Source organism: Sebastes umbrosus, chromosome 1 (assembly GCF_015220745.1).
Source record: "Sebastes umbrosus isolate fSebUmb1 chromosome 1, fSebUmb1.pri, whole genome shotgun sequence".
NCBI lineage: Eukaryota > Metazoa > Chordata > Actinopteri > Perciformes > Sebastidae > Sebastes > Sebastes umbrosus.
This window is the reverse complement of record NC_051269.1, coordinates 23,934,229-23,961,354: the sequence shown is the minus strand read 5'-3', so window position 1 is coordinate 23,961,354 and position 27,126 is coordinate 23,934,229. Positions and strand designations below refer to the sequence as shown.

Genomic DNA, 27,126 nt, shown 5'->3' with positions numbered 1-27,126 from the left:
CTCCCTCCCTCCCTTCCCGTTGTTCCCTAGTACCCGGCGTTTGGACAGCTGAAGCAGCCTCAAGCCCCACCAGACCAGGCTCTCATTCCTCTGGCTTCAAAACCGAACAGGTGCATTTTTAAAGCCAGGCCAGGACAAGGCTGTAGTCCAAGAGAGAGAGAGAGAGAGAGAGAAGGGCCTCTTTTATCATTTGGACTGACTGTATTTCACATTACACTACTCCCATCTCTGGGTTTATTTTTGGCTCCCCCCCTGTGAAGGGACAGTGTCCCCCTAAAGACTTGAAGTCCCCGTAATGTGCTTTAGACTGCGAGTTAGTGACCTCGTTTTGTTCTTGATACTATCTCCTCCACTGTTGCATGCAGGGGTTCGAACTTCGAAGTTGGTTACAGTGTATCAGGGTGAAAACGTGTCGGATCGCAACACACAGACCTCATTATGAGCATTGCTTGCACCCCCCTGGTAATGCTGAGTGCAGAACTGCCCTGCTATGTTGGAGGATAAACGGTTCCGTAAACAGAAACACGCTTTCAACACTAGCTTGGCTAACCTCTTCCTTTTTAGAGGTGAAAGTAGGCGCGTATATACCAGGGAATGTTTTTGCGCCCACCTCGTCGTGATTCCTCTCACGTAGGCTTTGCCATGGAGACGTTTGACAGCCTGCCGCGGTCTGGGGATGTCTCCTTTGACCGAGGGGACAAGACAAGAAAGAGAGAGGGAGAGGGAGAGAGAGGCTGTTTGTGTGAAAAGGAGAGGATGAAGTCTCTGAGAGAGAAAACTAGGTAGAGAAAAGCAGCTGAGTCGGGCTGTTTATTGAGTTGGAGAGTGTGTGGAGGGACACATAAATAATAAGAACACTGTTGGCCTGGATAGCAGTGACTGGAGGCACTGTATAGTGTTTATGGTCCTCAATACTGTCTACAGTGATATGAATTACATGTAATTGGATTTTATGACGTGTGAATCAGGGCAATATATCATACAGTATTGATAGATTGTGATACGAAACGAGATATCGTCTTAGATTTTGGATATGGTAATATGCCATAAGTGTTTTCCTGTTTTTTAAAGGCTGCATTACATTAAAGTAACTGTTCTAGCGGTTGTAATGTTTGTTTTTACCCACTTAGTCATTATATCCACATAACTGATGATTATTCGTCAAAAATGTAATTGTGTCTACATTAGGGCTGTTAAAATAGTTAATAGCGATTAATCACAAATTAATCACATTTTTTTTTATCTGTTCAAAATATACCTTAAAGGGAGATTTCTCAAGTATTTACTTTATCAAATTTATTAACATGGGAATTAACATGGCTAATGTATGTATATATTTCTTATTGGAAATCAATTAACTACACAAAACAATGACACATATTGTCCAGAAACCCGTCACAGGTACTGCATTTAGCATAAGAAATATGCTCAAATCATAACATGGCAAACTTTGCCAGTTGCCATGCCAAAATTTAGTTTGGAGCATTATTTAACCTCCTTCACGACAAACTAGTATGACATGGTTGGTACCAATTGATTTCTTAGGTTTTCTAGTTTCATATGATACTTTGGATACTACAGATACTGCAGAGGAGCTTTGACAGCCTTAGTAATCTTCTGAACTTTCCAGACTGTTCTAGCTGTTCTATTATTTGTATTATATCCACATTATGATGATTATTTATAAAAAAGAATCTCATTGGGTATATATTTTGTAAAAGCACCAATAGTTAACCCTACAAAATCATCGCAATATCGACATCAAGATATTTGGTAAAAGATATTGCGATATTTGATTTTCTACATATTGCCCAGCCCGAATGCCAGTGTGTCGGTTTGAGCTTATAGGCTAACCTCAAGGTGCTACATGGGACTTTTAATCACCGTATGGGAAAACCTTCTCTATAGCATCCCCATAATGGTTTTACTGGAACCAGTAGCCTATTTCTTGTGTGTACATTTTGTTTTTCCATCAGGGAGGCAGAGGGCCAGAGGCTTAAGGTCTGGCCCGACTACAAAGGTGTTTTTTTTAGACAGTTGGCTGTTGCAGCCTGACCTTTTGAGGTCCTCCTGGTAGCGATTCAGTTCATGTCTGGCTGCTATCCTGAGTATGGTTTGCAGAGCGTGTGGAGCGGCAGGCTTACAAGTGAAAACCCCCACGTTTTAAACACCTCATGTTCCGTCTATTTCTGTTTTAATGTCATTTGATTGTCCAGCAATACTTGGCTGCTCGATTCCCACAGGCCCTTAATACATTAAATGACTCAACTGTTCAGTAATGGGCAATTTGGAGGGTTTTGAGTGGTCCCATGGGTGTCGTTATTCTCTGCCTAAAGCCTACAGAGCAGGCCTTGAGGTCCACCTATTTCCCTACTACCCCCAATGGACTTAAATCAATACCTTCTCAGCTCAACGCCATGCATTAAATTCTATTCTTTTCAGTCCTTGGTGACGCAAATGAGCCAGCTGAACACACTTGCCTGCATGTGTGTGTACACAGGCGTCATGTTGATAGGACTGGTGTGTTTTGTAGACAAGCTGTCTTTAATCCTCTACACAGAGAACGCTGTTTGTTTCCCGCCTCCACTGACGATGAGGATGATATGTGTGTTTGTTTCTGCGCCGTGCTGTTAATTTGTTCACTTAGGTGTGTGTCTTGTGTGGGTGTGCACCACATGGTGTGTGTTGTTTTTTTGAGTCAGGATGAGTTTGGACATGTGTGTGTGTGCATATGTATTAGTTCTAGTGTTGGTGTGGCTCCAACACAGTCTCACGGCAGTTTGTGAAATAGTCACGTAATTTAATCTATTATATTCATGAAGATAGACATGAATTTCCCTTTTTTAATTTCGTGACGCTCAGCACGACTTCCAACAACGTATTTTTTGTGCGTTTTCCTACGAATGTCCAGCAACATGTGACGCACATGTCAATTTCTGCCCCAGTCTTTTCAAAATAAAACTTCTTAGTTAGGTTTAGGAATATATCGACTTGGTTAGGTTTAGGCAACAAAATTACTTAGTTAGGTTTAGGAAAATATTGCATTTTGGGTTAGAATAACACCGGAAGTGGCGTACCTTAAGTACGGAAGTTAAGTACGGAAGTTACTGTATGTGACAAAAACTACTTAGTTAGGTTTAGGAAAAAGTTTTTTGACCGACCCATCCACCACAACTTCCCCCTTACACTGTGTTTGCTGCTCTTTATACTTCCTGCTTCACAATTACGTGGATTACAGACAAATTGATTTTGTTCTGGCCATTGATTTGTGTCCATGTACACGAATCGATACATTCAAATTCGTGACTTTTTCACGAACTGATGTGCAACTGGGCTGGTGGCTCTGTCATGGCTTGAGTTTGGCTGATCACAGACCGTCAGTGTTGCACCCCCCCACCCCCCCACTCCCACCCTGCAGCACTCAAATGTAGCAGTGTGTGAATATGAAGCTGGGTCTCGCTGGAAAAGGGCAAACATGTTCCATCGTCTTTCCCCCGATGCAAAAAAAAAGGATTAAGAAGCAGATTAGTGTCGCAGGCAGTTGCAGTAAATAACCTCATCTTGTGTTTTTTTTTTTGATGAGGAGCAGAGGACACAGCCTGACGTACACACACAACATTGGAATCGTCTGTTTGTGTATTTGACTGGATTTATTTGTGTAGCACCTCATCACCCTGCACTGTAGTAGGAGAGCTGTAATAACACACAGAGGTGAGAAATGCTCGGTGCTGTGTGTCGTGCTCTCTCCTTTTGCAGTGAAAAGAGGTCCAGTTGTTCTGTGTTTTCAGCGTGTAGTGTTTTCCATAATTTTTATAGAGAAGAGATCTCTGTGCCAGCCTTTAAGGGTTAAGTAAACAGATTTGCGAGTGTGCGTGCTTTGCCCGTGTGGATCCTGCGCCAGTGTGTGCATGTGTTAATGTATCAAAGGGTCAACACCAGCAGAGCTCGCCTCTGAAAGGCGCCTCAGTCTCCAGTAAAAAGGTGTTGTCCTAGGCTTAAAGAGGTTTAGATTACCTCTAGGAGGCATCAGTGCCTTCGTTGCAACCATCTTTTCAAGGTGATGATCATGAGCTGTAGCACACGCGTTATGTTTGGCCTGCTGTGTTTTGGAGGAGAAAAGTCTATGGGTCTGTTTTTGTGGTTTTGCAAGGAAACCCTGGAACTTGAAGCTTATAATCTTTAATGTGCTGAGTAACTTCTGACCTGAAATGACCCAGAGAAGCCCAGTGCAGACTTGTTGCAGAACTGTATGTCGTTTCTGGCGACAGTAAAGACTGATTCTTGTTACTTAACCCTCTGAGACCCACAATGGACCCGTTGTTGTCTTGTTTAAGGCGGGTACAGAGGGTCTTTAGGGGGAGATAGCAGGTCAACAGTAGATGTCACCTAGAAGTGGTGTACATCATCTGAAAGCTGAGAACCTGAATATTAATTTTAGATACTAAGCACTGTGTGTCAATTTGTTCTAGTCATAAATCAGAAATAAACATGCATTAATTAAGTAATTAATTAATTGAAATGAATTATAAAAGTGTATACGGGTTTTTAACATTATGATAGAAGTATGTGATGACCATCCCCATGCTCTTTAATGTCTCATAAGTTGTTTCTGCAATTTTCGTGTTGATAGCATTTGTTACACAGATTTGGTGCTAAATTTAACCATTTTTACCACTCGAGAATTGATAAAAATGATCAATAATCCCTCCAAAATACCACATTAAGACACCAAGACCTTGAGGTACACCATAGAAAAAGCCATGCTGTGATTTGGTATCAAAAACCTTTGACATTTGGAGATTTCTGCAGGAATTTTATTTTTTGGCAATTTGGTGAGCACTTCTGTTCTGGACAGGACTCAGAAACCATCTTAATGTCAGTCTACCTAGGAAAGCCATCCATCCTCTGAATGCTCTACGTCTCTAGTTTGTGGTTGTAAAGTTCCATGAGGCTGTGATTATCCTAAAGGTCACCACAGGTAATTTTATACAGTGAGGTCAAGTTTCAAAAATGGTCTCACTACAAAAATGGCTACTATAGGGACTAACATCATCACATGATTACAGTTGGGCTCAATGGATCCATAAGAGTCTCAGCTTTACAGCGATACCCAATTTATCTAATTCCAGGACTGTTTAGAGGCCCAAGTATGCAGAAATATTCACATACACCATTTTAGTATAGGCGAAAATAACACATTTATACTACATTCAAACAAACTGCATGGTTTTTGCCCAAAACTTTATGTGATTATCATAGAGTGGGCATGTCTGTATAGGGAAGACTTGTGGGTACCAATAGAACCCATTTTAATTCACATATCTTGAGGTCAAAGTGTCAAGGGACCGTTTTGAATATGGCCATGCCAGTTCTGCCTCACCAAAATGTAACCTAGCTTTGGAGCGTTATTTAACCTCTTTCCCAACATGCTAGCATGACATGTCTGCTACCACTGGATTTATTAGGTTTTTATAGTTTCATATAATATCTGTAGCTTCTAGCTCTAATACTGAACCTGCTAAAGCCTCTGAAAGATAGTTAAGTCGGTGTGGGTCTCAGGGGCTTAAACACCAGCTCCGGGAAGTGCACATGGTGCACAAATAAATAAAAAATATTCAGAATAACAATGTTTAAAACTCTCAGAATCCATTCAGCAATCCATTAAAAAATCAAAGTGGATTTTTTCCAACCCCCCACCAATCACAGTGCTAACAAGGCTGTTCACTTCTTACACGTTTCTTTGTTGCTGTTTTTTAATCCGACAACGGCTTTGGTTTTTATCCCATTTCCATCTCGGTAAACAAGATTTTTGTCAAAAGGCAGATTGGAGTCAAACACATTCCCCAGACACACTCCCATCCCCCCTCCACCTCTCTGAGGGTGTTTCTTCTGTCTACGTCTGAGCTACTCCCTATTTCAGAAATCAATATCATCCAAAATAGGATTGAGTTCCTCTGATATGAAACGCCTTGTGTATCCTCCTCATGATAAGTCTAATCTTCGGCTCCCTGCTTTTCAAACTTTCGGTACAAGTGGAGAGAAGGATTCTTCTTTCGGCTTAGAGATCAGGATGGATTTTTTTTTCCTATTTTGAAAGCTTTGGAAGGAAGGTAAAAAATGTGCATGTTGTGGAGTAAGCCTGCTTTATCACATTGGGAGATGAGATTTAGATGCTTTAGGCACTTTCTCTCCATGTCTCTCTCTTCCTCCTCCCTCGGCCCTTGTGGGCTAAAATAGGGGATGAGGCATCTCCAGCGTTTCTCTGCCTACAGTTGGCTACAATTCTGTCGCTGTGAGTCATGCTCTTGCCATGACTGAAACACCACTTGTCGACGCACATACTGCACTTTTGTCAGAACTCGAAAATAAACCAGTCGCACTGTGTTTTAAAGAGCCTCACAGGCTCTAAAAAGGTGTGGGCTATTGCTGCCGCTATTCTTAGTCTGAGATAACAACAGAAGGAAAAAAGACTGGGCTTAGGTTGATGACGTCGGTTGGTAGATTCAGAGGGTCTGCGAGTGGAAATTGGGACAGAGAGCTGAAGTTGGTCTCTTCTCTGTTGTCATGGTTTCAACATGGTTTAAAATAGAGGCCCCTAAAGGTGTAGTGTTGCACGGTATACCAATACTACAAAGGTATCGCAATGCCCTGCAGTTAAAAACTGTATGATACCCCGTTTTATTAGTTTAATAATGACGGTGTTTTAATACGAGCTGTGAGTTGCGTCAATGTGCGACAAGTGAAGTTGGAAAGAAGATTAAAGCAGGTTATGAATCTCTCGCCGGCTGTACAGTCCCGCTCTGAGCGTGTGTCTCTATCAGCAGAACTCCCTCCAAAAAACAAGGAAATAACAGCACAGCTGTAATTACCAATCAAATGTACCGATAACATTAGATTCAGCATCTTTTCTGAATCTGACCAAGCATCTCCTGTAATTCGGCAAACACATAACCCACCAAAGAGCATGTGTGAAAGTGTTATTTTACTGTGTGTCTCTGTAACGTGCGTGGACGGAGAGGAAAAGCAGTCCGGCGAGAGTGACTCTTCCTTCTCTTTACACCACTTCGATACAACACGATCTACAACCGCTCTTGCCATGAGCTGTAATTCCTTATTATACATTTCCTCTGGGTTACAGTGTTCATTGTCAGTCTGTCAGAGCTGATGTTGTTTTCCCCCCCACTCTACCGACAAGTCTCCAGCTGCTGTTTTCACTCACCTGTTGGGAGCTAGTCACACCACGGAGGACTAAACAGCTGTAGAATCAACATCATTTTAAGTTAAAGTTAGCAATCAGAGGTAACGGAGGTGTATTTCCATTACAGTCCTGATGTGCAGGTGCCAAGTTAGGTTTGCACAAAATCATGTTTATAGGATTTAGACCGGTCTTTTACACAGTCATGGTTCATTTAAGTCACAGTGTGAACATTTTGTGGTGCGTCAAAGTCTATAAAAGTTTGCACCCTTCAGAGTTAATTTAATACTTTTAGTTGTGGTACTGGCCTGGAGCCATATCAATCCTGTGAGTGAACAAACAACAGTCTAATCAACACCTGTCAACTTTAAATAATCCTCCCTGAAATAATCAACTCTGGAAAAATGTGCTCAAAAGGTGTCCACAGGGAGCTCAGCTGGGGGAATGCTTGCTGACTAGTGTGACGTGTGGTTGAACTCAGGTGCATTCTTATGGTGACTCATTATGCCACCCAGCAACAGGAATAATCCTCCCTCTTTTGGGTTTGACATCATCCAATGCCAGTACTCTTATACTCTTTTCCACCAAAATTAGAGAAAAAATACGAGAAAACCCGCCAAATATGGGTGATGGACTTCTTTCTCATTGCCAGTAGACAAGTATGCCTTTCTGTTTTTTTTCTGGTGTGTCACATTTGACATCACAGACATGCAAACCAGAGTTGGTGATTGTTGGAACAGTGGAAAGACAAAAACGGTTTTGTTGAGTTTTGTTTCTGTCGAGTTTGAATGAATTGTGTTTTACAGTGACCAGTGTGGTAAAATTACTGTTTCTGTCAATGGAGTCTGGTGGCTTTGAGGAGATCATATAACAGCTGTTTCTTTTCCCAGTTAGTCTAACTCGGTGAGTTAATGGTGTATTTCGATCAAACCAGAGTTGGTGATTGTTGGGACAGTGGAAAGACTAACAAAGACGGTTTTAATGTTTTATGTTATGTCGAGTTTGAATGAAGTGTGTTTCGATGATCAGTTAAGTAAAATTACTGTTGTCTGACTGGAGTCTGGTGGCTTTGAGGAGAGCATATTAATTTGATGTTTTGTACGTTAATACATTATGATAATCGTCCAAATACCTGTTGATTTTATTTATTATATAAATTCACTTCAACGCACCGCAAAAGGGGTGGAAATTAGCGTGTCCACCCGGGCGTCATGTTTCCATCACTGCCGATCGGAGCCTGAGCCGATAAATACCCGTGACTACTGCAGAGTCATTTGTCCCGGGAATGAATGCCGATTGTAACCTTTCCATTAGTGGGTGTTAATGGGTTTTTGTCCAGTGGAAAAGAGCCTTTACATGGTACGTTTCAATATTTGAAATTTAAAGATGTCTTTTAGTTATTGATTTAATTGACCTAACCCTGACTCTAGTTATCTAATGTGCTGTATCATCAGCATGTCCTCAGATTGGCTGGTTTTTGGAAAGTTATATCCAGCAGCACTATGCAACCATAGACACCAAATGACACAAAATGTCTAGGCTCAGATGGTGTGGGAAATAATTGTTCTAGTTTTTTAACTCAAGCTTTGAGCATTAAGAGAGTGTGACAAAATTTCTGCCATGTGTACAGTATATGGCTCTGGAGCTATTCGGGTGTTGCTCCTAGTGGCAGTTTCCCCGTATAATTGGAGCTGACATAGCTGTGTACTGCTGCAAAGGGAGACGGCACAGCGAGCTGGCCAGGCCATTATGAGCGATCAGTGTAGCTAACTGCTCAGGCCTGTATGTCACTGATAGAGAGGCCATTTCAGTGGCAGAGCTCAGGAGGGTGAGGGAATTGTTCTTGTGATGATGCACACATCTCACGGGTGGAACTGGTGTCTCTGCTTTTCACACATCTTTTGAACACCTTTTAGTTTTTTTTAGTTTTTTTTGGATTAGCTGTTGACATTGACACTTGTGCTGTAGGATGTAGACCCTTTTGCAGCCAACAACATCAAATATGCGCACACATATCTGTAAAGGAAGTGGTGTTTCACCGCAGCCATTCAGACGACAACATTGAATGCATACTGATACCAGCATCAAAATGTCTAGTTGTTGCGTGTTGAGTTGTCAGAATCGATATTCCAACTAGAGTTGTTCCGATACCGTTACCAGTTTGGAAATGCGTCCAATACTGCCCAAAATCCGGGATCGGGTATCGGAGAGTACGTCAGTCTACGCACCGATCCGATACCATAATTTGTTAACCCAGAAAAAAATCAACTTGTTTAACTAGAAATCAGTTCTTCTTTACTGCTCCGAAACAGTAGCCTTCACTGTGCTCTCGCCCTGGATGTATCATGGCTGCCACTGGCAACTACTGTTTTAGAGCAGCAAAGAAGAACTGATTGCAGGTAGTTTGTCCCAGCTGTTTAATAATTATAATAATAAGAAAAGAAAAAGAAAAGAATCGGATCGGTACTCGATCGGTAGCAACAGGTGTTTTGGTTTAACGAGTGATCGTGTCAACTGGTGACTTTCAGCCGAACATGTGCGTGGTTGCTCGTAGTAACTTACGTAAATAATTGACGTAGATAATAAACACAGATGAGTATGTATTTGAAATTGATTGAAGGCTTTTGTGTGGATGCCTACATGTTGCTGCCGTCACTACGAGCAACCACGGACCCATTCGGCTGAGAGTCACCAGTTAACACAGTCACGCGTTAAACCGGAACACCGACGTCTATGGATGCGAGCTGTTAAGAGTTACTACCACTGGATCAAAAATGCTTATGTTTGTATTGCCCGTTTTAAAACTCAATCAAGTCAGAATTTCAGTTTAAAACTTTTTTCCTTTAAAATGTGTAGCTACTCAGCCTCCACTGAGTTCCCAGATTTCCCGTTTCTCCTCATTCCTTAAATCTTCCCTCTGTTGTCCAGTTACAGCGCATATTACTGTGTAAGAAGCAGATATTACCGCTGTGTGTGTGCATGTGAATGTCACACTACTGATTTGGGAGGGAGAAAACAGGGTGGCAGCGCAGTCATTAGTTCTGGGGCATTAACTGCTTATCAGTGGACAGTTTTATTAGCCCCCTTGTTTTGGCTGGTTAGCCTTCTGGACATGGAGCCAAATGGTGCTCTGAGTTGCCCGGTCAACCATGGAGGAATTCCATTGCCACGCCAGAACCCTTAATGCTGTGAGAGGACCTAATTGTGATTCCACTTCACTACCAGGGCAGCAGCCACATGCTGTGAAATCTTTATTATGGTTTTACCATTAACAGGGTTTGTGCAGTCTTGAAAGTTTGGGTAATGCTTGAATTGAACTGTTGTGTGCTTGAATTCAAATACATTGCTTGAAAATGCTTGATTTTCAACATAATCTGTTGTTTCATCGGCACAATCACTCATGTAAACCAAAAATCTTTTAATATTTGAAATGAAACAATCCCATCATTTTATATCATATCATGATCAAAACATACAATCAAAGTAACAGCTGGTAAAATAAACAAAGTGACAATATACGCTGATTGCTGTGGGTATAAAGGCATTCTTTATTTTCACAGTTTCATTTATTGTAACAATTTAGATGTGATGATAAATTCTTTGTGAGTCTGGACATTTTGGGTTAATAACCCTGAGTCAAGATTAGGGCTGTCGAAATTAAAACGATAATAACGCACTAAAGCAATTTTTCAGTTGTAGCGGGCTCAGTATTAAAGGTAGACTGAAGATACTGGCATCATATGAAACTAGAAAACCAAAACCGTTTCGGTTTGCTATACTTGATGCCCCCATTTGGGTTTGTCTATTCAAACATGAAGGAAATCCACCACACATAATGAAAATATACTGAACGTTTTATCATTATTAAATGTTTGTAAATGCTTTTTTCTAGTATTATAATTTTCACGTTACTTGTCCCCTAGTGTTTAATTACGGAGTGCTATAAAACAATAATCCTTTTGTTTTACAACAAGCCGGATTTTTGACACATGCTGAGTGCAGACTTTCAGAGAGACAGATTCTCAAGTTGCCTTATAATGATGTACAATTTGTTCTTTGTAAGCACTGGAAACAGACCCACATGTAGAGGCGTGTTGCTTGGTCATCTGCGAAGGAATTCTGCTTCACCACAAACAGCCAAAACAACCACAGAATGTCAGAGCCTACTGGTGCTGTAACCATGGAGACGTGTCTGGTTTGCTCAGCTGAACGGGGGTGGTGGTGTTTTTTTTGTGTGTTTTTTTTAAATAGTTCTTTTCATTCAGGCCAAGATAAAAGTGCAGACATTCACAAATATTTGAATAATATTTGGTTTAACTTTCTTGGCGTAAGGATCGAAGATGCCTCAGATAGCGAGACACGTTCAAATAAAAATGCTGAGTGCTTGTTTTGGCTTATCTGGCATGCAGCGTTAACGCCCAGAGCACAAAATCTTATCTGACACATTGTGTTCGTGCTTGTGAGAGTATTTGCATGCCTCGTTATTAAAAATGTAGGACTGCACAGTAACTCAAAGAAGTGGGAGAGACTCGAGAAGCGAAGAAATGACACTACAGAGGCCAACTCAGGCTAAAAGCAAACCTTACATTTTTCATGTTTGTCGCTATTTGAAAGGGACATTTGTTTCATCTGTCTCTTTCTGTGTGCGTGTCTGTGTGTGTGTGTGTTGACTCAGACAAGCAGCTTGGCCCTTCCACCTGGCTGATAGCTTTTAAAGCGTCAGTTGGAGACAAATACAGCAGGCCAAGGAAATGACTTGAGAGGACCTGACATGTTAAATCTCACAGTCAAACGGCACCAGGTCGACTTCACACCAGCCCACCGTGTGTGTGTGTGTGTTAGATTCTCAATGGGTGACATTGTTCCTGGCTTGGAGTCAAACACACACAGAGTCACACACTCGCACAAGCAGGGTCATATTCTGTATGTACATGAGGCGGTGCATGTCAACACACGTATACACTCGCACATGCGCTACATAATCTGACACAAACAGGAAGGAAGGCTTCAGGTTACACACATTCTACAGGTCTCGGCAAGTCAACAGGTTGCAAATAGTGCCACATTCCAGCAACAGCAAGAAGCAATAGATGTAGGGAACAGCATTCATTATTTATGCATTACTTAGGGATTATATAGACAGAGTAATATTAGTATGACTTTAGTTGTTGGTTTTCATTCAAAGCAGAAAACACTGTCACAGTTAAATAGTGTTGAAAACATACTTGGATGTAGGGCTGCGGCAAACAATTATTTTCATTATTAATTAATCTGCTGATTATTTTCTTGATTAAACCTGCAGTAGGCAGAATGTTTTTGACATCATTGGGGAAAAATTCCATAATAACCTTTCAGCATATTGTAATTCAAGTGTTCTGAGAGATAACTAGACTTCTGCACCTCCTCTTGGCTCTGTTTTCAGGCTTGAAAAAAACACCCATCACAACTTCCCAGAGCCTGAAGTTGATGTCGTAAAATGATTTGTTCTGTCTGACCAACAGTTCCAAACTAAAACATCAAATTTATATAAAGAGAGAAGAGCAGCAACTGGTCCCATTAGAGTCGCGGAAACCAGTGAATTTAACATTGTTTTCTTCATAGATTTCTTAAAAGATAAATCGGTTATCAATATTATTGACTAGCCTAATCGTTTTAGCACTCAACGCATAACCCCGGTGTGTTTCCCTGTTTGGCCAAGTGTATATTGATTATTTTATAATGTACTTTTGTTTTTCCCAAATCAATGAAATGACTCTTGGTTGTAAATGCATCCAGCTTGAAGCAGCAGATAGACTAAACTCCTGTGATGATGTAAACTTTATTGTAAATGTATAGACTTTTCCAGCAGCAGCAGCAACCACCAGGTTCTCCATGCAGGCTGGAATAAGCACCATAACGTTGATGCTCTCCGTAGAAGCACTACTTCACCCGGTGCATTTGGTGCGCCAGGAAGAAAACACTTGGGGAAATGTGTCATGGGGGCATGAATGCTCATCTCCAAGCCTATTTGCAGATTTGTGTAACGGATCAGGATGTCATGAGTCACCCATTCACCCACCCTTTTATCCCCCTATTCATCCACCCACCCTTCCATACACACACTCATCCACCCATCAAGCCATTTATTCATCCCCCACCCATTCATCCATCAATCTGTCTTTTATGAAGGGCAGTCATTCAAAGGGACGAGAGCTGTCGTCTGCCAATGTGCTCTGATGATTCACGTCCTGGAGACGCCATAGCTGTGAGATTATGTGTGTGTGTGTGTGTGTCTGAAGCAGCAGAGGACGGGATGTGTGTGTATATTTGTATGTATATGTATGCAGGCTGCGGGGACAGAAGAGGAATTTGGGTGTGACAGGGAAAGTGGTAATGGGATGTCTTGATTGATAGGACTGGAGACTGCAGAAATACACAGAAAGAGGGGAGGTTGGTGAGATGGAGAGAAACGGGGTTAACAGAAAGCGAGGGAGTGATTGCAACAGAGGAAATGAGCACAGAGTGAGAGGAGATGGGGGGGACAGCAGGAAGCTGGGTAGAGAAAGACAGGTGAGTCGGAGAAATGGAGCAATAGAGCAGCTTAGTGTTCCTGAACGTCCTCCAAGTGTTCACTTTGACCTCCATTTGCAGCTCTGGACCTCATGGGGGTGGGGGTATTGTTTACATAGTTGCCGCTTCAAAGAGCATTACAATTTAATAAAGCAATAATCTTCAAGGGCAAATGGACTGCGATGCAGATGGAGCACACACCCAGATGCCTGCTGTTCACAACACGGCAGCAGAACGCCTCATATCTCACTGCGAAATGCGAAGTTTAAAAGCTGTTTATCAAAAATAAGAATCATCTGAAGTTTATTATTAGACTCGCAGCTTTAAAAATAACTTTCCAGGAAGTTTTTCGTTCGAACCAAACAGTCTGCAACCGACACGTTCACCGGAGGAAAAGTCGAAACTCGAGAATGAAATCCAAGTTTAACAGCAGCTGGACTCGTTTCACGTCGCCGTCCCTTCTGATATCCTCTGGTTCAAAGAAATTGGAGACCAAACAAGTTGGGACTTTTTGATTTGGATTTTTTTGAGAGTCTGCTTTACAAATTCATTGTCTTTGTACATTTCAAACTTCGGGTACGTTGAATGTGGACTTTTTTTTCTTTTTTGATTTGTTGCCTAATCGTTTACCAATCGTACCAATCATTTCACAACGTCAACCACGTGTCACTGTGTGTTCCTGCAAGCAGCTTTTAGTTTCTCCAGCTTCTGATGTGACATGAAGAAACAAAATCTCTTAAAACAAGTTTATTTAATTTTTTTTGTGGCATCAGTTATATCAGAACGAGACATTGAAATTGTTCAGACCTACAAATACTTGAGCAGCAGCTCTCTACTGTGGGTGATGACTGCCTGCAGTTTGTTGAATAAGTCATGACATATAGTATGACAGTTATGAGATATAAGATATTGATTGTTTCTGCTTTCTGTGAGAATGTGAAAGTCATCAAGGGTGTCAAGAAAATGTGATTTTCTCTAGACTGGCCTGAAGGGCCCACAGAGGTCATCGGTGGTGGCACGTGTTGTGTGTTCACGCAGTTCTCTCATAAATACACCCTGATTTACCCCGAATTTCTTTATATGTGATGAGTTCACACTTTCAGGATATGAACATTTAGTGGATGGCTATTTCCAGGATTTTGCCACATTTCATATTTATGTACGACCAGCCAAAAGACAATATGCTTTAAGTGAATTTACAACAACTTGAAACACCAGAAACAGCAGAAATATGGTCAATAAAACATCAATAAAACCACCAAAATACCAGAAGTAACCTCAGAGAGAACATTTTCATATCCTCCAAAGCGAGTTATGCTTTTGCTTCACAGAAAAATGAAAGAGTGAGCGGTTCGAGCAGCCCAAGGCGCTCTGCCATCATCTGCTCTCTGTTTAAGTCCTGAGACATCAGGTGGATTTGCTGCTGAGCCACAGCTTCTCTTGAAGTTCACCTCAAACCAGGTGTTTAGCCTCTGCAGGGCTTGGCCTGTAATCAGCCCGGCTCGGCTGGAATGATATGAATTCTGTTTGAACATTCAGGGCGAGGCTCAAACTCTCCCAGCCTTAAGGTAAAGTAACCAAAAAAACATACCTTTTTTTTTTTGTTTTTGAGCTTTTTGTTCTTTTTATTGAGACATGGGTGCGATTGTCATTTTTAGTTATTTACATTGTCTTTTTTTTTTTATCTCCTTCTTTGTTGCTGCATGGCCAAATATAATTCTACACACAGTATTTCAATATGAGCAACAGATCTAATATTGTTACTTACTGATTTTTTTTTTAATCCATAGCCCCTCTGTACGGAGTTGAGTTATTAAACAAATCAGTATCTGTGTTTTTCCCCCTTAATTTCCAAGTAAAGACAAAAGACAAGCCAATCTGCTCTGTATAGTTTCTAGTTTGTCTTTTATGCCTCCGCACCGGCAACAGCCATGACCAGCGTTATGTTTTTGGGTTCTTCGTCCTTCTGGACATACGGATGTACGTACGTCCAATTCTTGTGAACATGATATCTCCAAAATGCCTGAAGGCAATTTCTTCAAATTTGGCACAAACGTCCACTTGGAATCGAGGATGAACTGATTAGATTTTGGTGGTCAAAGGTCAAGGTCGTTGTGACCTCACAAAACACGTTTGTGGCCATAACTCAAGAATCCATATGCTAATTATGACAATTTCACACTAATGTCTAATAGGATAAAATGATGAAGTGATGGCATTTTGGACAGATATGGATTTAAGCAGCAACTTGACTGGTAGGCAGAGGCATCATTCTGGTTTACAGCAGGAAGAGAGGGAAGAGAGAGAGGCTGGTAAACTCGTCTTTGAAGTATGGTAATTCATCCATAGCCCTCCACTTCGTTGTTATTCTGAGACGCTAGCCGACTCAGTAGCATAGCCAATACATTCATTGTTTGCTCTATGCTATCAGAGGGTACAGGACTGCACTTTAAAAAGACTGTCACCCACTTACCCGAGAGAGAGAGGAGGCAGAGAGAAAGTCATTAGGGCAGAGGGAGTAGAAAAGACGGAGCGAGCGAGCTATCGCTCCGTGCAGCAGTGTGTTTGAAACTGCGTGGCTGCCGCCTGCAGTCCCTCAAGACACGAGACAGACTGTGTTTTTGTGTGTGTAGAACGTACATACATGTGCATGTGCGCTTTGTAGGAGTATCTGCAGGTCTGTGTGTCACTGGTTTACATGATACTAAATAGTATTGTTATCCTGAGGCCTGCAGGAAGTCTCCTGATGCTTTGAATCCCTCGGCTTCTCTCGGTCTCTCCCTCTGCTGCTACTGCAGATTAACTCCAAACACCAACACATCCCCCAATTCTTTTTCTCTCTCTCGTTCTGTCTCTGACTGTCTCTCCTCTGGTTTCACTGTTTGACTCATGTTCTCTGCCAATACAGGTAGGAAGCACTAGTCCCCCCACCTGTATGTATCATCCACTTGCGTATCTCTTTTTAGCCACTCTTGCGTGCTTTGCTTTAGCAAATGGCAATGTCCGTCTGTTGGTTGGTCGATCCATTTTAGTCCGGACTGAAATAATTACCACCCAGTGTTCTATGTATGGTCCCCTTGGGAGGAGCAGTGATAACTCATCATCCAGTGTCATCATAAGGTTATTTTTTGAGTTATCTGTTGGATGGATTGCCATGAAATTTTGTCATATTTTATTCAAGGTTATATTTCAGAGTTATAAAACCAATCAATTTGTTCTTCGCTGTTCCAAAACAGTAGCCTTCACTGTGCTGTCGCCCTGGATGTATCATGGCTGCCACTGGCAACTACTGTTTTAGAGCAGCGAAGAAGAACTGATTGCAGGTAGCTTGTCACGTGACGATAGTAAACAACAACAGTATGATGCTAGTTGGAGAGTGTAACGGTAATTGTGGTCAGAGCGAGGAAAATGTAGTAGTGTAGTAAACAGCTGTCGGATCAGTACTCGGTATCGGTATCGGGAAGGAAGAACTGGTAGCACATTCCTGCTTGCCGAAATAACGGAGCTAACAGCTAACTTCCATTATGAAACGTTCATACTCTTTTCAGTAAAAATATTATCCGAAGGTAAATTCTAACGTGATCATGATAATAGAGAGGGAATCATGACCTGTTTAACTTCCTAACACTAGCGTGGGTTTATTTTGTTAGTAAGTGTTTATTGTTTTGTTTTTGTTATTTATCGTGGTATTGATTTGGTATCGAGAATCTTGGCATTTCACCACTATTGGTATCGACAACTAAATTTCTGGTATGGTGACATCCCTAGTCTGTCGCCTCCTTTTTCCGCCCGTTCTTCTTTCTGTTGCATCCCTCCTGGCTTCCACAGGTCTTGCTGTCCTTCTTAAATCTCTCATCCATGTCCCCATGCACTCCTTGTCTCCTCGTCCTTCCCCCCATGATCCGACTGTCCAGTGATAGTGTTGATTGAATATAGATGAGCCTTGAACTGCTTCCACGCACAGTACAAACTCTGCATTCCTTCATCTCTTTCCTCTCACCCACTCTCTCCCTCTGTCTCTACGGTCTGTCCCGTTCCTCTGATGAGCATCTGAAACACCAGATATTCAGCCTCTAGCTTTCAACCTCTCAATCACTGACGCGCTCTCTTTCTCCCTCCTCCTCCTCCTCCTCTTCCTCCTCTTCACTCCCTCAAACTCCCTCTTTTTCCGTTCACTTTAAGGTTATCAGTTTCCTCTGATTGTATGCATTGTGCTTTTTGTTAGATAGCACGCGTGGAATGTCGCCCTGACACAATGTTCTGCTGCAGAGTGCACCCAAATCAAATCACCTCGTAAGCCTGCAAAGAATATGACATTTTAATTGACCGATTACAATCAAAGAGGCTGATTTTTACTTTCCTCAAATATGCATGAAGGCTTAAGATGTTGATGTGAACCAAATACCAAACTTTAGACAAGAGCATCGAAAATAATTAACTACATTTCCAACCCTGAAGACACTTTGTGTGATATACAGTTTATATATGTATATTTTAGGGCTCTCAAAGTTACCGTGATAATAACGCTTTAACGCCACTAATTTCTTTAATGCATTAACGCAACTTGCCATTTTTAGGTTGCAACAGGCTCAGTTTAAAAGCGAGGGTGAAGATACTGGCATCATATGAAACTAAAAAACATAAGGTATCCACTGGTACCAACCATGTCATACTAGCTTGCCACGAAGGAGGCTAAATAACGCTCTAAACTTATGTTAAATTTTGGCGAGGAAAAACTGGCATGGGTAGTTTCAAAGGGGTCCCTTGACCTCTGACCTCAATATATGTGAATAAAAATGGGTTCTATGGGTACCCACGAGTCTCATACATTCCCACTTTATGATAATCACATGCAGTTTGGGGCAAGTCATAGTCAAGTCAGTACCAGTGCAGTACCTGTGAGGGTTTCTGGACAATATTTGTCAGTGTTTTGTGTTGATAATCAATTTCCAATAATAAATATACATACATTTGAATAAAACAGCATATTTGCCCACTCCCATGTCGATAAAAATCTGCCCTTAAGGAACATTTTTGAACAGATAAAAATAATGAATCACCATTAACTATGGGCAATCATGCGATTAATCACGATTAAATACTTTAATGGATTGACAGCCCTAATATATTTTTACCATTGTATCACAAATGCGACATTTCATCTTTTCCTCACAAATGCTTTATCTGCTTCCTTAGGACTCCTTTTGCAGCCTTATTTTGATAATAACAGACATCTTCTTTGTTCCGTCAGAGACGAACAAGCCGTAATATCACAACCACTATTTATTTGTCCCTCCTCTGACCCTCATAACCGCTGTTAACAACATGCAACTGTTGCCATATCATTGCTCATGGTGCGTTTCCATCACTAGCAATGAAATAAGCCAGACGCTCTAACAGTGTCTAACCCCAATGTTCTCTCTTGTGCTTTCATTTGCAACAATTTAGAGGGGTCTCAAGTTTGATTTCTCGTGGCATTTACCTAAATCCTTTTACAGCGGAGCGTTAAGTAACATTCAGTGCGGAGCTGAAAAAAAAAATCAAATCTAGTGATAAATATCAGCTCAGTGAGGCTGCTGAACGCAGCTCGCTGTCTCGGTCTATTTGACTGGGATAAATTTAGCTGACGGGGGACATCTTTAGCCTGGCGAAAAAAATCTAAGCTACGGTTCCTCTCAGACCCTGCCAGTGAGTTGGAGGTCACATTGCTCAGTCTGTAAGGCTATCAGCCGTGGCCTGCTATTATCATAGAGATAAAGAATGGAGCCTCGGAGCTGAGACATCTGCAGTGACCGTGGAGGGACTTAGAGGTGGAGGGAGATGGAGAGGGAGGGGGGGACAAAGGTAGATCTGAGATACTGGCTGGCTGAATTATGAGCTTTCTGGGTTAAAAAAAAATGGACTAACTGAGTGACTGGCAGAGAATGTGAAATCCTGTGGGTGTGAACGACTGGCTGTATCACTGACAGTACAGCTGGCTGGATTCATGAATGACTCAGTAACACTGAACGTGTGACTGGCTGACAGACGGACTGAGTGAGTGAATAAATTGCTTACAAGCGGACAGACTGACCGTGGCGTACTGTGTGTATGATACAGCTTACTAGCTGACTGAATGAATGAATAAAGCTGTTATTGATTACTGATCTGCTGACTGCTGGGATTTGGCAGTAAAGGACTAAACACACTAGGCAGTTTCTTTTGTGCGATTAATTCGCACTTCAGTATATTTTTTGGAACTTTTGATGATTATTACGCGGCGGAAAAGCAATGTACTTTCTTTCAGAATGAAGTTGATTTTTCGGAGCTTTCGCACCACGAATAAAGGCATCAACCAATCACGTTGTGCGGAACCGGTTGAGTTGCGCTTATATTTATGAAACAACAACTCAGAGGCTCCGTATTCCGAACCAGGACGGCAAACTTTCTTACTCCTTTCAACTTTGACAAAGGCAACATAGATCAGGTCATATGCACACCGGGGGCGTGACGAATAAACTACACGAAAATGCCAAATACTCACCTGCGAATGTTATATGTCTAGGGCTTTTGTTGTGAACGGACTGAAGGAGTGGATCTGGTTTGCACTGCCTTTTTCAAGGTTGAAAGGAGTGATAAAGTTTGCTGTCTCTGTGTTGTTGTTTCACAAATATAGGCGCAACTCAGCTCATTCTGCACAACAGGATTGGTTGATGCCTTTATTCGCTGTGCGAAAGCTCGGAGAATCTTCCCTGTTCCGCAAAAAAATTGTCACTTTTTCGTAATCACGTTCTGTGTGAAAGTACTCAAAACTCCAAAAAAACAAAACAGTTTGAAAAAATATATAGAAGTGCAAATTAATCTAAACTATTGATTTTTTTTTTTAAATATTAGAAATTAAAAATATTAAAAATATTGTACTATTCATCTCGGAGTCATAACAGAACACAACAGTCAAATCTAAACACCGTTTTTCGATGTGTGTGTGTTTATTTAAATTAATTTTAAATGGTATAAACTTTCTATTGCACAAAAATGGTACTAAAGTGTATATATAGTACAACTAACATGCAAAAGTATAGCACATTTGAGTGGTCCAACTTATTGTGGATATAACAATACATGGCATGTCTGGCTAATACATGTAGTGACTCTGCTAAAAGCCTTTAAATGAAGAGAGAAAATAAATAAGAAAACTTGCCTATAGGGTTCACATTGATGCCTGCAGGCTGGTTTTCCAGCAGGTGTTTGTGTGCTTTAGCTGGCTGACTGTTTGTAACTGGCATATTAGCCGACCTCGTCCACGGGATGGTTTGCTGCCTGGTTGTGTATTTATAACTCGGTGGTGTAAGCCAGATAGGACGGACACACAGATGAGAATTGATGACCTGCATCACCGAGGGATGGGAGGAGATGGCTATCACTGCAAACTCATCACACACACACACACACACACACACACACACACACAAATACATGTAATGTGAAGGGACATACAATGAACAAGGCTTTACTCAAGAAAACACAGCACCCTAGCTTGTGGTTGTTGCAGTATCCAGGTCACTGCAGTATGTGTAGACGTGGGCTATATTATCAGAACTGTACCTGCACAAGGCTGACCCAGTTTAGTCCTGTTTATCTTAAAGGAGAAGACCAGAAATGTGTTTGCGTTTCGGAGCTAAATGGAGCTGCTTGGCCAGGGCCGGCAGGAAGGGAAATCAAACTCATGGATTAGATTTCAGTTGCCGTTTTTCCAACACATTCTCACTCCCAACTCGCCAAATACCGCCGCCTGGTCAGCAATCCCGTGCGTCAGTCTCCGATGTCGGTTACCTATCTTAATTTTCGTCACAGACCAGGGACGGCGTGTCAATATACGCTCGTTACATCCATAGTGTCCTTTCAAAATAAACTTTGGTTTCACAGGAAGTTAGGTTTAAGCAACACAACCACTTAGTTAGGGTTAGGAAATGGTCGTGGTTGGTGAGTTGGGAGTGAGAGAGGGGTTCTTAAAGAGACATGCGCTAAAACGTAACATTTCATAGAGAGTGAATAAGGGTATATTCAGACAGACAGTCTAAGAAAAATAATGTGTTTTTTGAACATTAAAGCTTGTAAACATGTTCGAGTAGAAACCCAAAATACAGTATAAACCTGGAAATGACTGATATGTCCCCTTTTAAACATTAGTTTTTAACAAGGGCAAGGATTTTGGAAAACAAATATACCGATTTAAACAGTCTGAGTCACCTTCCATCCTTACCCACAGGTCTCAACACATAAAGTGAAAGTTAGAGTTCTCTGAAATCTAAATTTCACAATTGTAGCATTGTCTAGAATGCGTTAATCTGTCAATTATAAAGCAGTAATTAAACTGAATACAACATTTTGGAAGAAAACGTGATACTTTTCTGCCACAAAGCACCAGAAGAGTCAAACTGTTTAATCTAAAACGAGATACCTATCTACCCCATCTATAAGCACAAATGATTCACCACGTAAAAAATAAAGTGCATCAGCTTACTCATCTTACAAAAATAGCCGTGTATTTGAGGAGAGAGTCTATTGTGTTTCTGAAATGATGAGGTCAGACAATTTGTCCAAAACACTGTGGTATTTTTAAATGAACCACCTCGTGAGTTTCTCGTGTGAACTACACAAGTCTCACTTCACCATAACTCACTTTAACCTCTGGCTGTATTTAAGTCAAAGTCTAAAAATAGTAACTGTGAGGTTATTTACCCCGATCAGAGCTGTCAGAGGGAAGGGAAGCAGGGCACGTTCACAGGGAATTGGATGGCACCTGGGAGGGGAAGTTCACGGATTGAAGCGCGCCCTCGGATTAAAGGGCGCAGATTAGCAAGTGTGCAGTGCTGTTTTTGGGGGTTAGAAGTTGAAGATGTGTGTGCCTGTGCGTGTGTGTGTGCGTGTGTGTGTGTGTGTGGTGGAGCATTTAGAATGTCTCGTGTTGCCCTGCTGTCATTTTCTGTCACACTAGCAACTGTCCCCAGCTGTCTGTCTCAAACACACACACGTGACCAGCTGCCCCCAGCTGTCACTGTATCTCAAGTCTTAGCTGGTGGTCCCAGTAGGACGAGGTCTCACACACACACACACACACACACACACACACACAGTCTCTGACAGCGCATATGTGAAAACAGTATGTGACATATATAAACTAGGGCTGTCAAACTTAACACGATAATAATGCGTTAACTCAAATTTGTTTTGACGCCACTAATTTCTTTAACGCATTAACGCAACTTGCAATTTTTAGAGTGTTGCGGGCTCAGTTTTAAAACTATAGAGAAGATACTGGCACCATATGAAACTAGAAAACCTAAGGAATCCATTGGTACCAACCATGTTATACTCTCTTGTAGGGGTGTAATGATACGTTTTTACAACGATACGATACGTATCAATTTCCATGGTTTCGATGCGATTCAAGGACGATATTTGGCTCATCTAGAGCGATACGATACGATTTACAATCGATGTAGTAGATGAATCGTTACACCCCTACTAGCTTGACATGAAGGAGGCTAAATAACGCTCCAAACTTCCGCTAAATTTTGGTGAGGAAAAACCCGGCATGGCCATTTTTAATGGGGTCCCTTGACCTCTGACCTCAAGATATGTGAATGAAAATTGGTTCTATTGATACCTACGAGTCTCCCCTTTACAGACATGCCCACTTTAAGATAATCACATGCAGTTTGGGGCAAGTCATAGACAAGTCAGCACACTGACACACTGACAGCTGTTGTTGCCTGTTGGGCTTGAGTTTAGTTTTATGCTGAATGCAGTACCCGCGAGGGTTTCTGGACAATATTTGTCATTGTTTTGTGTTGTTAATTGATTTCCAATAATAAATATATACAGTACATTTGCATAAAACAAGCATATTTGCCCACTCCCATGTTGATAATACTTGACAAATCTCCCTTTAAGGTTCATTTGAACAGTTGAAAAATGTGTGATTAATTTGCAATTAATTGCGATTAAATGCGATTAAATATTTACAATTGACAGCCCTAATATAAACATACTTGACTACCACATAAGAAACAGTTTGAGGATTTAGCAAGATAAACACACACACACAGAGGGGGAGAGGGAGAGAAAACACAACTTCAGCAGTCTAATTGGAGTGAAATGTAATTACTCCTGCTACCTACACATTCTTTAACAATAATTGTATTTCCTCCTCCTCATTTTTTCTCTCTCCCCGTTGTTTTCTCTCTCTCTCTCTCTCTCCCTCTCCATCTCTCTCTGTGATTGTTAATTCTTTCATGTTTCATTTTTGCAGCGGCTGCAGTGTTATAATTAGCCTACTGAGATGCGCAAAGCATCGCGGCACTTTCCCCTCATGAGCTGTTAGCCCTCACACACACAAACACTCACACACACAAACACATCCTCTCTCTCTCTCTAAAGCCTATGAGCCTTATAAGCGAGCGGTCGAAAGCGCTGATGCTTCGACGTTCCAAAACACAACTCTAATCAAAGTGGACGTGTGTTTGGCTGCGTTCGCAAAAGAACCGTAATTCCCATGATTCCGCCTCGATGGGTTCATATTTAATTTTTTCTTTTTTTTTTGTTGCTTCGCCTCAAATTAAACCCTCATTTCGAGGAACTTAAAGCACACTGAGGCCTGTGGGGGACAACCAGGCTTTGTGGACACATTACACACGCTCTGACAGTATAGGAAACTAAAACACATCAATTGAACAATATTTTTAAACAGCGGGGCGTTGTTCTGTTTCTTTCATCTCAGTGAAGTTCACATTATGGTTTGATTTTCCTTTCTAATGTCACAGTTGGAACAACAAAGGAGAGGATGTTTTTAATGTTCAGGTGTCACGCTGACTAGATGGTGGTTGATTCTTTTTCTGGTAAAACAATCTTGTTTGATGGATTATTTGGTAGATAAGGATCTTGTTTTTGGAGATAATAGATGGCGTCCCAGTCGCCGCAGGTTGCCTGTGTAACTCTAGAATACAAACCTTCCCCGTGTGTTGTTGGAACGCTGGGAGGTCCGGAAGAGCCGCCCCACCTACTGTCCGTCAGGTCACAGTTTCCCTTGTTTTGTAACATCTGGAGCTCAAAATGGCATCCACGCCCAAATGATGTGCCTTTTGTCCTCACTTTCTCCACATGATCCTCTGCTGCATGTTTTGATGAACTATTTTACTAACATGTGTTTGCAAAAGTTTAGCAGACTATAACTGGGAAATAAAGGCTGCTACACATCGGCGGCTGCGTTTTTTTTGCGATTCATTGAACTTTGTTACTAGGGCTGTCAAAGTTAACGCGATAATTACGCATTAACGCAAATTCCTTTTAACGGCATTAACACAACTTGCGATTTTTAGGTTTAACGGGCTCAGTTTTAAAGCTACAGTAGAGTAAAGATACTGGTATCATATGAAACTAAAAAAACCTAAGGAATCCATTGGTACCAACCATGTCATACTAGCTTGTCGAGAAGGAGGCTAAATAACGCTCTAAACTTATGCAAAATTTTGGCGAGGAAAGACTGGCATAGCCATTTTTAAAGGGGTCCCTTGACCTCTGACCTCAAGATATGTGAATGAAAATGGGTTCTACGGGTACCCACGAGTCTCCCCTTTACAGACAGCTGTTGTTGCCTGTTGGGCTAGAGTTTGCCATGTTATGATTTGAGCATATTTGTTATGCTAAATGCAGTACCTGTGAGGGTTTCTGGACAATATGAGTCATTGCTTTGTGTTGTTAAATGATTTCCAATAATAAATATACACATACATTTGCATAAAGCAAGCATATTTTCCACTCCCATGTTGATAAGAGTATTAAATATTTGACAAATCTCCCTGTAAAGTACATTTTGAACAGATAAAAGATGTGCGATAAATTTGCGATTAATCACAATTACTATGGACAATCATGCAATTAATCGCAATTAAACATTTGAATTGTCAGCCCTATTTATTACTCCTTTTAACGTTGACAAAGGCAGCACAAACCAGATCCACTCCTTCCGTTCTTATCTTTCACAATAAAAGCCTTAGACACATAATGTTTGCAGGCGAGTTTTTCGCATTTTCGTGTCGTTTATCCATCACGCCCCCGGTGCGTAAAGGCCTTAAGTCATAAAAGGAAAACAATGAATGATTTTGACTCATTTTAAATCAAACATATGCAAATACCAGCTTGGCTTTCCACTAAATCCCATGAATGGCACATTGATTTCATGTCAGCCTCCGAAATTGTGTCGCCATCCCTTTTTTATAGGCTTCGATTTCTTATACATATGCATACCCATCTGTGCCTCAAATCATCCAGCATGAATGGACATCTGCACCCTGATGTGGCGTATTCGTTTCAAGATGGATCATATTTACATCTGAGCCCCAAATGGCCTCCCTCCCCACCCAAGAGTCTGGTGCGAGGTGATGTTTGGTGTTTTCTCGTCCTTCTGTCGTGTGTTTCCGCTCCGCAGGCTTTCCCACAACTCCCTGTGTTTTATGAGGCAGGTTCACATCTGCTTCTGACTCTTCTGTCACACGCAGATTATAGCAACTCCTACAGTATATCACAGCTGGTGCGATTGAGGAGTGGCCGGAACATTCCAGCGGGAGTTGTTTTATCTGTCAGCTGGATTTGTAGTTGTTGTTCTCGTAATTTCTCAGAGTTCTGTTTTCATCGCAGGATTTGTTTTTTTCACCTCTGTTAACATCCGTGTTTGTTGTTCCCCTAAAGGAGTTCTGACTCCCACTGCTCTGCTCTTTTGTTCTGCTCTGATCTCTGCTGTGCACTACTGTACCTGTGTCATGAGGACTTTATTTCATTTAGTTTATTTTTTTTTGTGGAATTAAAGGGACCAGTGTGTAACAACTAGGGGAACTATTGGCAGAAAAGGAAAATAATATTAACATGTTTTCTTTAATGTATAATCACCTGAAAATTCGTTGTGTTTTCGTTATCTTAGAATGAGCCGTTTATACCTACATAGGGAGCGGGTCCTCTTCATGGAGCCGGCCGCCATGTTTCTACAGTAGCCCAGAACGGACAAACACTGGCTCTAGATAGGGACATTAACGTTTTCACGTCGGCCTCCGTAGTTCTCCTACATGCTTGGCATACAGGAGAAGTTTCAGTTGGTTGCAATTTGCAGATTGGTGCCAAATCCTACACCCTGGACCTTTTAATAAGTTATTAATTTGCCTTTAAATCTGCAGTAAGCAGAATATTTTTGGCATTGTTGGGAGAAAATTCCATAATAACCTTTCAGCATATTGTAATTCAAGTGCTCTGAGAGAAAACTAGACTTCTGCACCTCCTCATGGCTCTGTTTTCAGGCTTTAAAAAAAATCTAGCCCGTGACTGAAGACTTTGGCCAATCACAGCTCATT

At 41.4% G+C, this 27,126-nt stretch overlaps 1 protein-coding gene across 2 annotated transcripts in view; it reads left to right on the top strand.

The window, feature by feature from the left end:
- Nucleotides 1–27,126, top strand: part of dag1 (dystroglycan 1) — a 63,989-nt gene that overhangs the window by 1,504 nt on the left and 35,359 nt on the right. The gene's annotated exons all lie outside the window — the stretch shown is intronic.